This window comes from Ahaetulla prasina, chromosome 2 (genome assembly GCF_028640845.1).
Source record: "Ahaetulla prasina isolate Xishuangbanna chromosome 2, ASM2864084v1, whole genome shotgun sequence".
In the NCBI taxonomy this organism is placed as follows: Eukaryota; Metazoa; Chordata; class Lepidosauria; order Squamata; family Colubridae; genus Ahaetulla; species Ahaetulla prasina.
In genome coordinates this window covers 289,820,283-289,838,847 of record NC_080540.1, presented here as the reverse complement: position 1 = coordinate 289,838,847, position 18,565 = coordinate 289,820,283, and positions in this window count along the sequence as shown.

Sequence of the window (18,565 nt, the reverse complement as noted above, 5' to 3'; positions counted from 1 at the left end):
AAAATAGGCTGAAAAATAGCTCCTATCCCAGAGAGTAACTATATTGAATTTTTTTTAATAAAAAGTTTTATTTCCATTTTCCATCAACATATTCAATGTACAGTCTCTTATTCAACATCAGTCATTAACTTTCATTTGTCACTTATTCGGGCCGGCTCAGCTACCCCTTCCTTCCTTAACACAACCTTTCCTCTTCCCTTCTCTACCTTCTACTTTCTCCGTCCTTCCTCTCTTTCACTTTTCTACTTCCTCTCCTCCTTCCCCACTCCTCTTTTCTTCCACCCTTTCTAACCCTCTCTCTTTCCCCTTTCTTCTTCCTCTCCTTTCCCCCTCTTCTACCTCTCTTTCCTACCTACTTTCTTCCTTCGCTCTCTCTACTCCTCTCTCCCTTTCCATTCCCTTCTGAAATGGCAGCTGAGCAGCCCCGATTTCATTTCAAATTATTTCTATTTTTTAATTACATATCTTCAATCATTCCTGTACATTAATAATCCTTCATCTTCCACCCCCTTCCTCTCCCTTCCCCTCCCTCCCCCTCTTCCCCCCTCCCTCCCCCCCAAGACTTCCCAGAACAAAGTACAGGGTATAAAATTAACAATCATAAATTAAAATACAACGTAAGTCATAATCCATAGTCACTCCTCACCCTTTGTACCCTCAACTCCTCTCCCGATTAAACATATAAACTAATATAATACAATTCCTAAATTCACTCATAAGCTATTTGGTACTTTTTAGTCTGATACTTATTTTGAATATAATCAATCCACATTCTCCATTCCGATACATATTTCTCTTGTGTATAGTCTTTCAAATACGCAGAGATTTTAGCCATCTCTGCCAAATTTGATACTTTAAGTGTCCATTCTTCAATTGTAGGCAAATCTTTTTTCTTCCAATATTGTGCAATCAAAAGTCTTGCGGCTGTTATTAGATTTAAAGTCATCTTACTGTATTGAATTCTGTTATAGAGTGCAATATTAATGCAATATCAGGGGTTTTTAATTCAATTGTATAGAATGTGAAGGATGCGTGCTTTTGTTTTATTTTTTATGTATAATGTACACTGATGATGGCATTTAATTTCGTTGTACAAGGTGCAATGACAGTAAAGTAAAGTAAACTAGTATGAGTAATGAAACATCTGCCAGAAAACAAGCCGGCTCAGAGAGCACGGAGATCCCCTCATAACTTTCTCTCATCTGTCTATGAGTTTTCAGAGCTGCCCATGAGATGAAGAACAGCAAAACCCCAGGGGTATGAATGCATTTATTTTTTATTTGTTCATTAGATTTGGAGGCTGTCCAACTCCTGGATGACTTTAAGCACTTTACATTTTTAAAAGGCGGAAATAATAAAATGAAAAGGAAGGAAAAAACATAGGCATCCAGAGAATGCAAACTTAACATAGCGGAAAAAGAAAACCAATGAGCCTTAACAGCCTCAAGTCTTGGGAGCAGAACCAAATTTTCAAGGTCTTCTAGAAGAATGGTGGGATGGGAGCCTTCTTGATTTCCAGGGGTATGTGTGTGTGTGTGTGAGATGGATACTGTTCCAGAGGGCAGGACCTGCTGGTAGGTGGGTGAAGGTTCAAAGCAGGGGTGAAATCTAATTTTTTTCCCTACCGGTTCTGTGGGCGTGGCTTGGTGGGTGTGGCAGGGGAAGGATACTGCAAAATCTCCATTCCCACTCCACTCTGGGGCCAGCCAGAGGTGGTATTTGCCGGTTCTCCAAACTACTCAAAATTTCTGCTATCAATTCTCCAGAACCTGTTAGAACCTACTGGATTTCACCCCTGGATCAAAGGCGAACATCACTCCAGATTTGCACTCCAGGTGGTATATCTGCTGGGCATTCTCAACCAGAGGGAGCAAAGGGAGGGCAGATAGCAATAGCATTTAGAGTTATACACTGCTTTACAGCCCTCTCTAAGCGGTTTACAGAGTCAGTATCTTGCGCCCAATAATCTGGGTCCTCATTTAACCCACCTTAGAAGGATGCAAGCAGTGGTGGGATTCAAGTAATTTAACAACCGGTTCTCTGCTCTCATGATTTCTTCCAACAACCAGTTTGCAGACTGCTCAGAAAATTAACAACCGGTTCTCCTGAAGTGGTGCGAACTGGCTGAATCCCACCACTGGATGGAAGGCTGAGTCAACCTTGAGCCTGGGGAGATTCGAACTGCCAAATTGCAGGCAGCCGGCAGTCAGTAAAAATAGTTTGCAGTACTACTTTCCGACCACTGTGCCATCGTGGCTGATCATAAAGATAAAGAGATGGAAGGATACAGCCAGCATGGGAATTCTGGGAATTGAAGTCCACACAACTTAATATTGAGCTGTGGTGGTGCAGTGGTTAGAATACAGTACTGCAAGCTACTTCTGCTCACTGCTAGCTGACTACAATTTGGCAGTTCAAATCTCACCAGGCTCAAGGTTGACTCAGCATTCCATCCTTCCGAGGTGGGTAAAATGAGGACCCCAAATTGTTGGGGCAATAGGCTGACATGTAAACCGCTTAGGGAGGGCTGTAAAGCACTGTGAAGTGGTATATAAGTGCTATTGCTATTGCTATTGCCAATGTTGAGAAACACACACCTAGTCCAACACTAGAATAGTGCAAGAATCAATTACTGTGGCATTCCAGACAGATACAGGTAGCTTGCCCGTAATGACTGGTTGCTTAGTGGCCGTTTGAAGTTACAACAGAAACCCCCACCCCAAACGCTACTTATGACCTGGTTCCAGTGTACCAACTTACTGCACACACCTCTGTGATCACCTGACCAATTTTGGGTACTTGGTAGTCAGCTCATCTTTACATCCTCGTGGCTCCCGCATAACACCCATCCTGCGCAGGCTGCACTGGCTACCTGTGGCCTTCCGGCCTTCCGGGTGCGCTTCAAGGTTTTGGTGACCACCTTTAAAGCGCTCCATGGCATAGGGCCGGGTTATCTACGGGACCGCCTACTGCGACCAGATACCTCTCACCGACCCGTGCGCTCTCACAGAGAGGGACTCCTCAGGGTGCCGTCAGCTAGGCAGTGTCGTTTGGCGACGCCCAGGGGAAGGGCCTTCTCTGTGGGGGCTCCCACCCTCTGGAACGAACTCCCCCCAGGACTCCGTCAACTTCCTGACCTTCGAACCTTCCGTCGCGAGCTCAAGACACATTTATTCATCTGTGCAGGACTGGCTTAGATTTTAAATTTAGAGGGGTTTTAAATTGATTTTAATATTTATATTTTATATTTATATTTCTATTTTTAATAATTCGGGCGCTAGAATAAGTTTTTTAAGGATTATTTTAATTTGTATATTGATGTTTTATATGCCTGTGAACCGCCCTGAGTCCTTTGGGAGATAGGGCGGTATATAAATTCGAATAATAAATAAATAAATAAATAAATAAAATAAATAAATAAATAAACATCCGATTGCAACATTCCTCAGTCATCAGGCACCTATGTCCACACCAATCACTTACATTCAGAGGTGGTATTCAGCAGGTTTTGACCGGTTTCAACGAACTGGTGGGTGATCCCCCCGCCCCAGCTCTACACTGTCCTATTTAGGCATGCTTTTGAGTCTGGGTATATGCACGAGTAAAGCACATGCACGGAGGTGTGCTTGTGTGGAGGTGACGCGTGTGCTCACATTTTCTGTGCTTGGCGAACCGGTAGGTAAATTATGTGAATCCCACCTTTGCTTATATTACAGCATCTTTGTAAAGGTTCACAAAGCACATACGAATCTGGCGCAGTGACACAGTGGTTAAAATGCAGTATTGCAGGCAACCTCTGCCCACAGCCTGCAGTTTCTGCCCTAGAACATAGAATAATAGAGTTGGAAGGGATCTTGGCGGTTTTTCTAGTCCAACCCACTGCTCAGGCAGGAGACCCTATATCATTTCAGACAAATGGTTATCCAATCTGTTTTTGAAAGTCTCCAATGATGGGGTAGCCAGAACTTCTGAAGACAAACTATGCCATTGGTTGATTGCGCTCACCGTTAGGAATTTTCTCCTAAATTCTAGATTAGATTAGATTAGATTAGATTTATTAGATTTTTATACCGCCCTTCTCCCGAAGGACTCAGGGCGACTCTAGTTTGCTTCTCTCCTTGGTTAGTTTCCATCCCTTGTTTTTCATCTTGCCTTTTGGTGTTCTGGAAAATAGTTTGTCTATTTTTGGGGTTCAAGGTTGACTCAGCCTTCCGTCCTCCTAAGGTCAGTAAAATGAGGAGCCAGATTGTTGGGGGCAATGTGTTGACTCTGTAAACTGCCCAGAGACTTCTGTAAAGCACTATGAGTTGGTGTAGAAGCCTAAATGCTATCGCTCTCTCCACCTCCAGTTCTGTCTACCTCTGTCTCCATCTCCATCATCATTATGATCTCGTCATCTCCATGCAAACAAAAAAATTGGCAACAGCCACAAAGTTCTTAATTGAATACAGCAGGGAGAGCCTGGGAAGGCCCTGATTCCTGATGGGGTGAATTAGAGACCATGTGTGGCAGAAAAGCAATGCGTAACTCGGGAATTAGGAGATCAGGAGAAAAAAAAAAGCAAATGTACAAACACGGTACGGATACAACCAATGGAAATTCAAATTTTTTTTTCCAGCACAGCTTACATCATCTAGGTAGAATTTATGTACAAACCAGCCAGCCGTAATTTGTAGGTATGATGGTGATGTCATGAATAATTTCTTTATATCATGCCTTGTCTTAGTCATCTTTCTCCTAATATTTCCATTCTTGGGTAACAGTGCCTCTTTGCCAGCAGAACAAAAGCCAACTAGGGTCATCCTTGGTTATGACTATTCCTTCGATGTAACAAAATTTATTCTCAACTTGAAATTTGTCATGATTTAGTCATATCCTTTTGTCTGATACCATCAAAATTGATGTTCCTAAAAAAAAAAAAACAATATTCCAAAAGCAAATTAGAATTTCTTAAGGAGAGGAACCATTAAACCTTTCAGATCGTTCTGAGAAAAGTTAATACTCGTTTACTCCTAGCCCATTGTTTTTACAACGGTTACTGTATTCTTTCAGAGAACAATTCTATAGTTGTTTGGGGTTCTTTTTATGAATTGAGCCTAACAATTGAGATAAAAGCAATGGCATGCTCACTATAAAAGGATACAGTGTTTTCTGTTAAAAAAATATATCCCCAAATTATCCATATCTCATAATATTTTAATGGGAATTTGTTTAATAGTGAGTGTCAGCTTTCTGGTTTCTCAGAACTGTCTATGGCAGGGGTCTCCAACCTTGGCCACTTTAAGACTTGTGGACTTCAATTCCCAGAGTTCCTCAGCCAGCAAAGCTGGTTGGAGACCGCTGGTCTATGGAGATTCTCAGTCATCCAGGTCATGATTGTCCCAAAGGTGTTTTTTCAAGAGGTAAGTGGACACTGGAGCTTTTAAAGAAGAGATTAGCCCTGTATTTGCCTAAAGGTGGAAAGCAGAAAAAGTCCCTTCAGAATAGGAAGTAATTAAGAAAATATTGGATTGTGCAGAAATGAATAGATTGACTTCGATAATTAAAGAAAGGGAGGAGTCGGAATATTATAAGGTATGGAGACAATTTTATAATTGGTTAGGGAAGAGATATAGATAAATGTATTAATAGTAAATAAGAAAATGATATAATAAATGAATCATGGGGAGAATGTTATAATAAAGGAGTGGGGAAAAAAAAGAAATGATGAAGATAGGAGGAGTAAGAAGAAGAAGACACAGAAGAAACACCTAGATTATAGTGACCAGACGTCCCGCTTTTGGCGGGACAGTCCCGCTTTTTAATAATTTGTCCCCTGTCCCGCCGCAATTCCAAAAAGTCCCAATTTTTTTTTGTTTCACTCCCATTCTGAAAATGGGAGGTGGCAACACAAGAGGAGGAGGCGGAGAAGGGGGAGTGGCGGAGAAGGGGGCGCGAGAGGGAGGAGAGACGCTGCTTGACTTCACCCGAGAGGAAGAGAAGAGCCGAGCCTGCCTGGAAGAGCCGAGAGGAGAGCTGAGCCTGCCTGGAAGAGTGGAGAAGCAGCAGCCACTCCTCCTCCTCCTTCAGGCAGGTGGCAAGACTCAGCGCGCATGCGCAGGCCCCCCACCCCATGTCAATGGTGTCCCGCTTTGCCATCGCTGAAATCTGGTCACTTTAACCTAGATGATATACTGAATGATTGATTATGTACTGTATGTTTGTTTGTTCACAAAATAAAAAATATATACAAAAAGAAGAAGAAGAAATTAGCCCGCCATTTGTCTGAAATGGAATACAGTCTCTGCTTAAGCAGGGGATTGGATTAGAAGGCCTCTAAGATCCTTTCCAACTCTACTATTACAGACTCCAACTTCTGACCTTCTGCTGGCTTCTCCATTGGCTTCACTTGTTAGAAACCACTTGTGAAGGTCACAAATTATGATCGTGTGACCTCGGGACACTACAATGGGTTAAAAATGCCAGCTGAACCTCTAGCATCCGAAACACAATCCTGTGTTTCGGATGTTAGAAGTTCAGCCTCTATTTTTTATTTTATTTATTCGTCAAACACGTATAAAATTACAGATGTAAGTATAAACATGATTATGAATACAGGATAAGGATACAAATAAATGGGGACAGTAGGACAAGGATGTTAGGCACGTTGGTGCGCTTATGCACGTCCCTTACAGACCTCTTAGGAATGGGGTGAGGTCAACAGTAGACAATCTAAGGTTAAAATTATGGGGGTTTGGGGATGAAACCACAGAGTCAGGTAGTACATTCCAGGCATTGACCACTCTGTTGCTGAAGTTGTATTTTCTGCAATCGAGTTTGGGGCGGTTTACCTTAAGTTTGTATCTATTGTGTGCTTGTGTATTGTTGCGGTTGAAGCTGAAGTAGTCATTGACAGGTAGGATGCTGTAGCAGACAATTTTGTGTACTACGCTTAGGTCAGATTGAAGGCAGTGTAGTTCTAAATTGTCTAATCCCCAAATTTCAAGCCTGGTAGCATAAGGTGTTCTGTTGTGAGCAGAGGAGTAGAGGACTCTTCTCGTGAAATATCTCTGGACTCTCTCAATTGTATTTATGTCCGATATACAGTGTGGGTTCCAGGCAGATGAGCCGTATTCGAGGATTGGTCTAGCGAAGGTTTTGTATGCCCTAGTTTGCAGTACAATAATACCAGAGAAGAAACTTCACAACATTAGGTTAACAACTCTTAATGCCTTTTTGGCAATGTTATTATAGTGAGCTCTGGCACTTAGATTATTTGAGATGAGTACTCCTAGGTCTTTGACATAATGAGGGTCGTCTACCAGGTCATATCCACCCAGCTTTTTATTCACTCTGCATTCACCCTGTGATACCCTGTGATACTGGAGATGTTGCACAGGTCATAAGTACAAGGAGCGGTCATAACTACCCCTTGTTCAGCACCATTGTAACTTCAAACAGTTGCAGAATCAGTGGTTATTAAGCAAGGACTACCTTTCTAGCCATTTCAGTTCTTCTGGATCCCAAAAGCCTCTCGCTAACTGTCTGTCTTGGAGTGAAGTCAGATGAGAAGAGACATAATAATAGAATTAATATAGAAATGTGGGTTAAGATCATTTTTTTTCATCCTCTTAATGTTTAAATTTAAGATCATCCACTGGAATGAGGCAGATAACCAATAGAAAAAAAGGACTTAAATTATCTGTCTTCAGATGTGGGAATACCTACCACGTTAGATGACAAAATAATAATAATAACAGCAACAGCAACAACAACAACAACAACAGCAACAACCACAACCACAACAACAACAGAGTTGGAAGGGACCTTGGAGACCTTCTAGTCCAACCCCTGCCCAGGCAGGAAACTCTACACCATTTCAGACAAATGGTTATTCAACATTTTCTTAAAAATTTTCAGTGTTGGAGCATTCACAACTTCTGCAGGCAAGTTGTTCCACTATTAATTGTTCTAACTGTCAGGAAATTTCTCCTTAGTTCTAAGTTGCTTCTTTCCTTGATCAGTTTCCACCCATTGCTTCTTGTTCTACCCTCAGGTGCTTTGGAGAACAGCCCGACTCCCTCTTCTTTGTGGCAACCCCTGAGATATTGGAACACTGCTATCATGTCTCCCCTAGTCCTTCTTTTCATTAAACTAGGCATACCGAGTTCCTGCAACTGTTCTTCATATGTTTTAGCCTCCAGTCCCCTAATCATCTTTGTTGCTCTTCTCTGCACTCTTTCTAGAGTCTCAACATCGTTTTTACATCGTGGCGACCAAAACTGGCTGCAATATTCCAGGTGTGGCCTTACCAAGGCATTATAAAGTGGTATTAACACTTCACGTGATCTTGATTCTATCCCTCTGTTTATGCAGCCCAGAACTGTGTTGACTTTTTTGGCAGCTGCTGGCTCATATCTAAATGGTTGTCCAATAGGATTCAAAGATCCCTCTCACAGTTAATACTATTGAGCAAGGTAACACATATCCGGTACCTGTGCATTTTTTTTTTTGGCCTAAATGTAGACCCTTACTTTTTTCACTGTTGAATTTCATTTTGTTAGATAGCGCCCAATGTTCAAGTCTGTCAAGATCCTTCTGTATCTTGAGCCTATCTCTAATAACCTTGAAAAGGTTATTAGAAAATTAGACTATTGGTACTGACTTCCCCAAACATGGACAACATGGCTTGCATCCCAGCCATACAACAACATCACCGAAGGAAGGACATAATCTCTTCTCAACATGTGGAATGCATCTGGTTGGTCATTTGTGACCTGGAAATGCTGAACTACATAGTCCATTGGTCTGATCTCGAAGGGGTCCTCTTATGCTCATTGGTGCACCACATTTCAACACTTGCAGTGATCTGCAGAAGGAGGCAAACATGCTCAAACATGCATTTTGACATCACAATAAAATAAAATAAAATAAAATAAAAGCATGACTTTGTTGTGTCTGATTTTGTGACAAATAAAAGTGTCAGAATTGCATCACGATGCAATGCGCATTTCATCATTTTTTTTTCCATCATTGTGACTTGTACCCAGACATCTATGTCCACACCAAACACTTACAGCAACTCTGTGAAGGTTAACGAGGCTGACATGAACCTGGCTGAAGCTTTCAAGGAACTTGACTCAATGTAGCTAAGACTAAACTTGCCTCCAGAAGTTGCAAATGCTCCAACACTGGACGATTTTGGATAACCATTTGTCTGAAATGGTATAGGGTTTCCTGCCTAAGCAGGGGGTTGGACTAGAGGACCTCCAATGTCCCTTCCAATTCTGTTATTCTATTCTAAATCCTTGTTTTAACTGTAGAATAGTAGTTGTTACAAAAGTTGACAGCATCTAAGATATTGAAGCTAATTTCTGAATAGAATAGAATAGAATAGAATAGAATAGAATAGAATAGAATAGAATAGAATAGAATAGAATAGAATAGAATAGAATAGAATCTGGAAAGGATCTTGGAGGTCTTCTAGAACTAACCTCTCAAAGCTCACTCAGAAGAGACTCAAGAAAATCATTTTTTATCCTTCATTTCTGAAAGTATCAATTTCGATTCTGTGGAAAACACCCAGATCCCACAGTCAATAGAGCACAGAACGTATGTGACCTATGCCTTGTTCTCATTAACAAAGCAGGAAATAACTTGAGATGCTGTACCTGGGTTATAACAGTGTGGTTAGGCCCATGACAGCCTCAATAATTAAAAATGCAGAGGTATAAAAGCAAGAACTGGTAATGGTAGAACAGGGGTGTCAAACTCGAGTTGTCACATTGTCGTCACGTGACGTATCACAACCCCTCCCTTGATAAAATGGAGGTGGGCGTGGCCGGTGCACGACGCATCCAACCCGAAGGCCGCAAGTTTGACATCCCTGTGGTAAAACAACTAGATCCCAAAAGTTAGATTCTGCTTCATCCACCCGTCCAATCTGGCAGAGAATTGTGATAGAGAAACAGCAATTCCATCTTGCTTAGGCTCAGATCTAGCTTTTTTTATTCTACAGGTAGTCCTCAACTTACAACAGTTCATTTAGTGACTGTTCGGTTACAACGGCACTGAAAAAAATGACTGATGACCGTTTTCCACAGTTACAACCTTTGCAGCATTCCAATGATCATGTAATCAAAATTCAGATGCTTGGCAACCGGTTCATATTTATGGCCGTTACTGTGTCCCAAGGTCATGTGATCCCCTTTTGTGACCTTCTGACAAGCAAAGTCAATGGGGAAGCCAGATTCACTTAACAACCGGGTTATTATCAGCTGTAGTGATTTACTTAACAACTGAGGCAAGAAAGGTTGTAAAACCGGGCAAAACTCCCTTAACAAATGTCTCACGTAATAGTGTTAGTGCCACTTTATAATGCCTTGGTAAGGCCACACTTGGAATATTGCATCCAGTTTTGGTCGCCACGATGTAAAAAAGATGTTGAGACTCTAGAAAGAGTGCAGAGAAGAGCAACAAAGATGATTAGGGGACTGGAGGCTAAAACATATGAAGAACGGTTGCAGGAACTGGGTATGTCTAGTTTAACAAAAAGAAGGACTAGGGGAGACATGATAGCTGTGTTCCAATATCTCAGGGGTTGCCACAAAGAAGAAGGAGTCAGACTGTTCACCAAAGCACCTGAGGGTAGAACAAGAAGCAATGGGTGGAAACTGATCAAAGAAAGAAGCAACTTAGAACTAAGGAGAAATTTCCTGACAGTTAGAACAATTAATAAGTGGAACGACTTGCCTTCAGAAGTTGTGAATGCTCCAACACTGGAAATTTTTAAGAAAATGTTGGATAACCATCTGACTGAGATGGTGTAGGGTTTCCTGCCTGGGCAGGGGGTTGGACTAGAGGGCCTCCAGGGTCCCTTCCAACTCTGATGTTATGTTATGTTATAACAGAAAATTTGGGCTGAATTGTGGTCAAGTCAAGGACTACATCTATTCACAGCCTGCAAACACTGAAATAAATCTTAATAGCAACCCCAGCTGAGCCTTGAAAGGGATGTATAAAGTTGAGCATCAGACCAAAATGTTCTAATAAATAACCATAAAAGCCAGAAGGAGATCTACTTGTTCAATTCTTCCTAAGAAGTAATTTGTCATCCTGAACAAGACTACTGGATAGCAATAGCACTTAAACTTATATAGCACTTCACAGTGGTTTACAGCCCTCTCTAAGCAGTTTACAGAATCAGCACATTGCCCCCAACAATCTGGGTCCTCATTTTACCCACCTCGGAAGGATGGAAAGCTGAGTCAACCTTGGGCCTGGTGAGATTCTATCTGCCAAATTGCAGTTAGCTGGCAGTCAGCAGAAGTAAGCCTGCAATACTGCATTCTAACCACTGCGTCACCCCGGCTTGTGGATGCTTATTACCGCTATGTAGGCCTGAACATGGAACTGTACTCCTACTTGAGAAGCTAACCATGTTACGAAGGGAACTTTCTGGCAGATTACTGGAAAACTCCCCAAGCATCCTATCATCCAGTGCCCCCTACAATCATTTGGGCACCAGGGATCGGTTCTGTGGAGACAGGTTTTTCCACGGACCGGAGGGGGTGTGGCTTCGTGTGCTGCCTGCATCCTGCAGATGGGGCTTCACTTGTTTGTACAGCCTGGTTGCTGGCATGCCGCAGACCGGGGCTGGCCCATGACTTAGGGATTGGGGACCCCTGCTTTAATCAACCCAGATCTGTCAAATGGCTGAGTGGACACTCTTAATGGTGGCAATCTATCATAACCAAAGTAGGAAGTGATGTAACCATGGTAGGTCTAACCCAGTGGTGAAATCCAAATTTTTTTTTTACCACCGGTTCTGTGGGTGTGGCTTGGTGGGTGTGGTGTGGCTTGGTGGGCGTGGCAGGGGAAGGATACTGCAAAATCTCCATTTTCACCCCACTCCAGGGGAAGGATACTGCAAAATCCCCATCCCACTCCTGGGGGAAAGATATTGCAAACTCTCCATTCCCACCCCACTCCAAGGGAAGGATACTGCAAAATCCCCATTCCCTCCCCACTCCTGGGGGATAGGAGATTGCAAAATCTCCATTCCCACCCCACTCTGGGGCCAGCCAGAGGTGGTATTTGCCGGTTCTCAGAACTACTCAAAATTTCCGCTACCAGTTCTCCAAATTAGTCAAAATTTCCACTACCGGTTCTCCAGAACCTATCAGAACCTGCTGGATTTCACCCCTGGTCTAACAATCATGTGTTAGACTAGGGTTTGCTTTGATCATGGTCACCATGAAGGTTTTGAGATGAGTCATCCACGGCCATAAGAGCAAGGAATTCTGATGTCAGCCTTTATGGGTTTATGTTGAGGTAATCAATCTATTGAGTTATACATTGCTAACACATCCTTCAAACCATCAAAATGATTTCTATACATGTGGCTATTCTGCATACATAAATAAATAAATCTGACCATATTGTTAGTAGAAGAAAACGGAAGTAATTGTAACAGCAAAGATGTCGGGCCTGACTACTAAGCAGGTTAGAAACTGGTCATGTGCCTAAAATGGAAGAACAAAGCCAATCATTTTCCAGTATATGATCTTGAATTTGTACACACCATTTTCAAAGAGAACATCAGGAATCATTTCGAATCCTTGAATGCCATTGATAGAGATCTGGAGGAACTGGTGGAATAAAATCAAAGAAGTTATTAAGTTTAAATGTGAAAAGGGGTTGCCAAAGACTAAGAAACGGAAGAAACCAAACTGGATGTCAGAACACACAATGGGGGGGGGGGGAAAGAGAGGAGAGAAGCCATAGCTAGATAAAGATCTCCAGAAGGAAACTTAGCAAAAAATTTCAGAGTTGTTAGAAGAGAAGAAACATCTATAAAAGTACTGAAGTTGGAAACTGAAACAGACAAATAAGAAAAGTCTTCCAAAAGATCTTCAAATCGAGAAGGATAGTCTAATCTTGAACTGATATGTTAGAGCAGCGGTCTGCAAACTTGGCTCTTTTAAGACTTGTAGACTTCAACTCCCAGAGCTGGCTGAGGAACTCTGGGAGCTGAAGTCCACAAGTCTTAAAAGAGCCAAGTTTGCAAACCCCTGTGTTAGAAGATGAGAAGAAGAAAGGGAAAAGGAAAAGAGAAGAAGAAAGAAGGGGGGGAGGAGGAGGAGGAGGGGAAGAAGAAGAAGAAGAAGGGGAAGAAGAAGACTGAAATTTTATACAAAAGGAATATTAACAACCAATACGTTTTAGAACAGGAATTCTGGTAGTTGAAGTCCACAAATCTTAAAGTTGCCAAGGTTGGAAACCCCTGTTTTAGAAGACATTCCTTATATAGGAGAACATATAGAGGTAGAAGATGAAGTTAAATCAACATTCTGTTCATTATCAAGTCAGAAAACTGCAGAAATTACTGGAATATCTACAGAACTATGGCAAGCAACAGGCAAAGAATAGGAATAGTTTTTAATCAATTTCCAGGCAAATCTGGAGAATGATACTGTGGCTAAAAGATTGAAAGAAGTCATTCAGTTTGAAATGACTTCTCAGAAGACAGTCAATACTAAGGAAAGGAGACTTCATGGAAACTCAAGTAGACAGAATGAAAGCTATGGCCTAATATCCTTATTTGTACATTCTTACAAAATAACGCTTAGGATCAATAATGCTGATTAAGAGCGATACCTGGAAAGGGAAGTACCACATGTTCAGGCTGGTTTTCAAGGAACCAGAAATATCTTCAATAATGCATGCTAGATATCTGTGGCTAAGATGCTGAGCTTGTCGATCAAAAGGTCAGCAGTGCAGCGGTTCAAATCCCTAGTGCTGCGTAACGGGATAAGTTCCTGTTACTTGTCCCAGCTTCTACCAACCTAGCAGTTCAAAAAATTGCAAGTAGAAAAATAGGAAACACCTTTGGTGGGAAGGTAACATCATTCCCTCCCCCTCTGCAGTTTACTCATGCCGGTCACATGACCATGAAGACGTCTTCGGATAGCGCTGGCTCTTCGGCTTTGAAACGGAGATGAGCACCGCCACCTAGAGTCAGGAATGACTAGCACATATGTCCCAGCTTCTGCCAACCTACCAGTTCGAAAAAATGCAAGTAGAAAAATAGGGACCACCTTTGGTAGGAAGATAACAGCATTCCCTCCACCTTTGCCATTTATTCATGCCAGTCATATGACCATGAAGATGTCTTCGGACAGCGCTGGGTCTTCGGCTTTGAAACGGAGATGAGCACCACCCCCTAGAGTCAGGAATGATTAGCACATATGTGCGAGGGGAACCTTTACCTTACTTAGATAATTGAGAAAGTCAAGAAATCTAAAAAAACAACAACCCCTCAATAATGTTTCCTTAACTATACTGTAAATCAATACCTTCCATTGTGACAACCGCATCAGCCTGTGGAAAGTTTCTGGAAAATTAAAATTTCATAATTCATTGTCTTCATGCAGAAATATATACAAGTCAGGAAGTCACAGTGCAGATAGAACATGACAAAACCAAATGGCTCCAGATCAATCCGGAGGGGGGAGGGCATTCATATGTCTTATGTATTGACTTATTTATTCAACCTATATGTTTATATATATTGCGAAAGGCTGAATTGGAAGAAGACATAAAATTTAAAGCTTAAATGAAATATTAAGTGCAGTTATGTAGTACTTCTTGAAAAATCGAGATATCCCAGGGATAATATAATGGGATAGAAAATAATAAAACATGATTGTGAGGAAAAAATTATGCAACTGCTTCCTTACAAATTAAGAGCAATAGACCTCCCTGAGTCAAATTAATTGCAACACCTTCAAATCAAGATACTATCTATCCGGAGACAGCTCACACGGTGTAAATATTTGGGGAATTCTGGAAGTTGAAGTCCACAATCTTAGTTATTGAGGTTGTGAAACAATGCAATAGACATAATAGATACATTACAAAAACTTTGGGGGCCTACAAAATTATATTAAATCAAAATTAATCTGCATGTTAATAATAAAATAGAATAGAATTTTTTATTGGCCAAGTGTGATTGGACCCACAAGGAATTTGTCTTGGTGCATATACTTTCAGCGTACATAAAAGAAAAGATACGTTCATCAAGAATCATAAGGTACAACATTTAATGATAGTCATAAGGTACAAATAAGCAATCAGGAAACAATCAATATCAATATAAATCGTAAGCATAAAAGCAACAAGGTTAGTATTAAGTTTGAATGTGCAATCCACATTCTTATATCCTAAAATAAAATATATTTATGATGATACTAGTACTTTATTATGCATATTGCAATTTGATTTTTTAAAATATCATTTAATTTTGTCATCATTAAAGAGTGAGGTGTAGGTCCAGGGAATATTTGTATAGCCTAAACATCTGGATTATTATTGCAGCCAGGTAGTATAACGCGCTTAAATATATGTACATATTATGTGCATATTTAATGCACCTATTAAAAATAGTGTAGGGTCTCCTGTTTAGGTAGGGGGTTGGACTAGATGACCTATAAGGTCCCTTCCAACTCTGTTAATCTGTTATATCAGGCCTACTTAACACTTGTTCACTTGCTTCCTTATTTGCATAAAAGGAGTTGCAAGACGGAATAGCCATTTCTGCTTCTCTTGTGCTATTTCTCTTCCATGATGGAGGGATGAAAGTCAGAGATGGGCCTCTTGGCCTAACCACCCTAGAACTGGGTCTACAAGAACACCTCCACTTACAACCATTCATTTAGTGAGCATTCAAAGTCACAACAGAACTGAAAACAGTGACTTATGACCAACGATCGCACATCCCCATGGTCACATGATCAAAATTCAAGTGCTGGTAACTGGCATGTATTTGTGACGGTTGCAATGTCCCATTGGTAACTTTCCCAGCAGGTTTCCAACAAGCAAATATAATGGTGGAAGCCAAATTTTCTTAATGACCGCATGATTCACTTAACAACTGCAGTGATTTTATGTAACAAGTGGTTGTAAAACGGGGCGCAACTCATTCAACAACTGCTTTGCTTAGCCACAGAAACATTGGGTTCAATTGGGCTCAGTTGAGAAGTCTCGGTGGTGCAATGGTTAGGGTGCGGTACTGCAGGCTACTTCTGCTGCCTGCCGGCTGCCTGCAATTTGGCAGTTCGAATCTCACCAGGCTCAAGGTTGACTCAGCCTTCCATCCTTCCAAGATGGGTAAAACGAGGAGCCAAATTGTTGGGGGCAATATGCTGATTCTGTAAACCACTCAGAGAGGGCTGTAGAACCCTGTAAAGCGGGATATAAGTCTAACTGCTATTGCTATTGCAGGCAAACTCTGCCCACTGCCGGGAGTTCGACCCTGTCTGGCTCGAGATTGACTCACTTCCATCCTTCTGAGGTCAGTAAAATGAGGATCCAGATTGTTGGAGGCAATATGCTGACATTGAGTGTTGTGAAGCACTATAGGATGATATATAAGTCTATAAGTCTAAGTGCTTTTCCTATTGTGGTCATAAGTTGAGGACTTCCAGTAATTACCGTGTTTTCCTGAAAATAAGACCCTGTCTTATATTTTTTTTGAACCCTGAAATAAGCGCTTGGCCTTATTGCCATGCGCTCAAAAGCCCGATTGGGCTTATTATCGGGGGATGTCTTATTTTGGGGGAAACAGGGTAGCTTCAGCTAAGAAGTCTGCTCAATTTCCCATTCCCCCTGCATGAAAAGGGAAAATGCATATGCATAATTTCCTTATTCAGCATAAAAATGGTATCTGCTTTCACCAGCTGAAGAACAAGCTTGAAATTTCGTCGGAAAGTATCTTTCATCCTTTGGTTTTTAGCTTGTATGTTGGGACACACGGCTAGTGCAGCTGTGGTTTTGATGCATTTCTCAGGCCCAGCAGAAACACCCACCAAAGAAAAGGCTGCTGGCGGAAAAAAGACCCCGACAACTTGTTTTTCTTTTATCCAGCTTAATGAAAAACATGCTTTTCCCACAGAGCTTCACTAAAACAAAAAAAAAAGTAATTGGGTTACTATTTCAGCGCAATTAATCAAGGGCAATACATCACTTTGTTAAGAGTTCCAGAAATGTTCCCTCCCTCCCTTCCTCCCTCCCTCCCTCCCTCCCCGCAAGCAATCTTTTGTCCCAGAATTTAAAGAGTCTGGTTCATATTGTGAAACTGCTCCATGCAGACTTTCAGGCACAAGATCATTTGGGAAAAGTATATATATATATATGGAATAAAATAAAGAATTGCTACTTAAAACGATAGCGGTAGATCCAATTTCCACTTTCCCTGGATATTTCAGATTACAGTGCTTCCTAATGTCTTTAAACTGCAAGCTGATTTCACATATAGAAGTGTTAACGGTTTTCCAAAGGTGCTTTTTCAAAAGGCAACTGGATTTTGTTTTTCCTTGAAGATGTTTTGCTTCTCAGCCAAGAAGCTTCTTCAGTTCTGACTGAATGGTGGAGGATGGAAGGATTTAGATTCCTTTGCAGTCATCAGGTCGTTAGCACTCTCTCTGAGAGTCATTGAGGCCACTTGGAGGTTTATCTGTACCCTCAGGTTCACCTGAATAGCGCAAATGAGTGTGTTAATGCTTTCCGTTTTTCCACTCTGTTGTATTGGCTATTGCTATTTAGAATGAGTTAATAATATACTAGAAGAAAAGCTGAACTGGTAATGAGTTTCCCATTTTTAATGGCATTCTCCTACTTTTTAAGAAGGCAGGTGAGTTCTATTGCTGCATGATATGCCTTATTTATTTTAAATCTCAGCATCACTTACTCTTAGTTCTCTTTTCCTAATGTCTCCCATTAAAACCAGGTTCTAGGGATTTGGTATATTCTCCATGTTGAATAGGGTTGGAAGCAGCGGTGAAATCCTACTGGTTCGCACTGGCTCGTATGAACCGGTAGTGATAAAAACTACCAGTTCGGATGAATCGGTAGTAAAAAAAAGCTACCAGTTCCTCTGAACCGGTATTTCCAATGATCAGCGCCGCACAATTTAAAATCGCTAGAAAGCAGGAAAATTCTAAATCTAAATCTAATTCTAAATCTAAAATCTAAATCGCGCGGCACAGCTGTTCCCGCTGGCTGTACTACCTCACTGTTCTACTTACCTTCCCAAGCTTCCTTTTTCCACGTGTTTGATGTGTTTTGTGTATGCCCGCACGTGCAGTGTGCATTTTGTGTGCAGCATGCATGCGCGCGCAGCATGTATTTGGCGTGCTCTGTGCATGCGCGGCGAGTGAATTGGTGGCAAACCAGTTCAGATTTCACCACTGATTGAAAGGGACCTTGGAGGTCTTCTAGTCCAAGTAGAAGACCCTATACCTGTGATGGCGAAGCTATGGCATGCGTGCCACAGGTAACACGTGGAGTCATATCTTCAGGCACACAAAGGGCTGATTTTTGGCTGGCTCCGCCCATGCCTCTCTTCCCAGGAGTCTCCACGCGGAACATTTTGGATGCCAGGTAAGTAAAGGGCGCGGAGGCTCTGGGAGGGTGTTTTCGGCCTCCAGAGGGCCTCCGGGGGCTGGGGGGGGGGAAAGGCCATTTTTGCCCTTACCAGCCTCCAGGAAAGCTTTTGGAACCTGGGGAGGGTGAAAAACGGGCCTAC